Below are 1,706 nucleotides of genomic sequence, written 5' to 3'. Positions count from 1 at the left end.
GCTGCCCCCCGGGTGCTTGTTTGGGCTGTGTATAGGGAAGGAGTGTGTGTGTGTGTGTGTGTGTGTGTGTGTGTGTGTGTGTGTGTTTTGCCTGTGTATAGGGAAAGAGGGGGTGTTCTGGCTGTGTGTGTGTGCTGGCTGTGTATAGGAAAGGTGTGCGCGCGCGCGCGTTCTTCCTGTGTGTACGGAAAGGCGCGCGTGTGTTCTGCCTGTGTGTAGGGCAGGAGCGTGTGTGTGGGGGGGAAAGGCGTGTGCGTGTGCGTGAGGAGAGGAGAGGAGCGGGCGAGCGCACGAGCGGGGCTGCCGTCATGCCGGAGCCGCGAGCTGCGCCCTTGGGGGCCGCGCCGTGGAAGTGCAGCTCTGCGCGTTGTGGGTTTCGCTGAGGCGCAGGGCGGCATCGCGGTGTGTGGATGTGTGAACGCACGCACGGCCCCCACCCCCAGCCCCAGCCCCGGGCGCGCAGGCAGCTTGGAGGAGGGCTTGCTCCCAAGGAGAAGCAATCTGATTCCTGTGCAATAGGATGGGAAGACATCGCTGCTGAGGGGCAGGTACCGGGATCGCTAAGCAACCCCTCCCGGGAGCGGGGGTGTGTGTGTAGAGGTGGATTGTGTGTGTGTGTGTGTGTGTGTGTGTGGTTCACCCGCTGTGCAGCTTTGCCTGCCTTTCTCAGGGCGGTAAGCCGGGAGCTGATCAGCGGTCGCTCGCAGGCAGCAGTCTCTGTCTGCCCTGCCAAATGGCAGCAGTAGAGGGACGTTTCCCGCCCCCCGTGCCCACCTGCCGTGGGGCAGCGCCACGCCCGGGACAAGCGGGCCGAGGGGAGCTCGCGGGCGCACGCCCGCTCCGCGCGCGGGAGGGGCGCACTGCTGCGGCCGGGCATGGCTGGTCCCGGGGCGGGAGGCACTTTCCTGCCCCCGCCCAGGGGACGAGCTGCTGCTGTGGGTGTCGGGGGAAGTTTTCCTGCGGGCGGTCTGCACCCGAGTCCTCCCGAAGGGCGCGTGCGTGCCCGGGGGGCTCGGGGGTGGCCGCACCGGCCGGATCCTTTGGAAAAGAGGGAAAGTTGGGCAGAGGCTTTCTGTGGCTGCTTCCTGGTGGGGTTTCCTCCCGCGGGGCTGGAGGGGGGAGTCTCAGGGCTACACTGGGAGATGCCCGGGGTGATTCCCGCAGGGCAGCACAGCTGAAGTTTGTCCCCCTTGTAGTGCGACAGGGAACAATCCTCCAGCTGCAGTGGGAGCCGACAGGCTGCACAGCAGGGAGGAAAATGTGGCAGGTCCCCATGCCTAGTGCCTAGCCCTTCCCCACCGCCCAGGCAGCCGGGGAGCTGCTCGTTGCTGTGCTTTGTAAGTGATGGGCTTTATATGATGTGCCGGCGTCCCTAAGCAGTTCTTGCCGGGGTGGCACTAACGGGACGTTGAACAAAAAAATACCTCCTGTTTGAAAGGGACGAGTTGCCCGTCCACACGCATGGTTGGAGCCCCGCTTTTGGGGGGCAGAAGGCTTTGAACTGGAACACCGGATGTTCGCTAAGCAGAGGCGGCATTTCCAGGCTCTGATACCTCCCGGGAAAACTTTGGAGCAGTATTCTCCTTGGAGTCGGCTTTGCTTAGGCGGCACATCGCGGCGATGTGACAAAGTCCATTGGTAGGACGACAAAATCTTTTAAGAGTTAAGCTGCCACATCTTCCCCGGCCCAAGTCACAGTCTTTTGT

The 1,706-nt window shown here is 63.4% G+C and overlaps 1 protein-coding gene across 1 annotated transcript in view; it reads left to right on the top strand.

The window, feature by feature from the left end:
* The first annotated feature begins 397 nt into the window (after positions 1 to 397).
* The window catches only part of RGS6 (regulator of G-protein signaling 6), a 772,987-nt gene continuing 771,678 nt past the window's right edge, over positions 398 to 1,706 (top strand). Inside the window, exon 1 of the mRNA XM_019519132.1 lies at positions 398 to 548. The gene's annotated coding sequence lies outside the window, so the exon portion shown is untranslated. The remainder of the gene's footprint in view (positions 549 to 1,706) is intronic.

The sequence above is a fragment of the Gavialis gangeticus genome, unplaced genomic scaffold, assembly GCF_001723915.1.
Source record: "Gavialis gangeticus isolate Ggan-Ray unplaced genomic scaffold, GavGan_comp1, whole genome shotgun sequence".
In the NCBI taxonomy this organism is placed as follows: Eukaryota; Metazoa; Chordata; order Crocodylia; family Gavialidae; genus Gavialis; species Gavialis gangeticus.
This window is presented reverse-complemented; position numbering and strand designations above follow the sequence as displayed.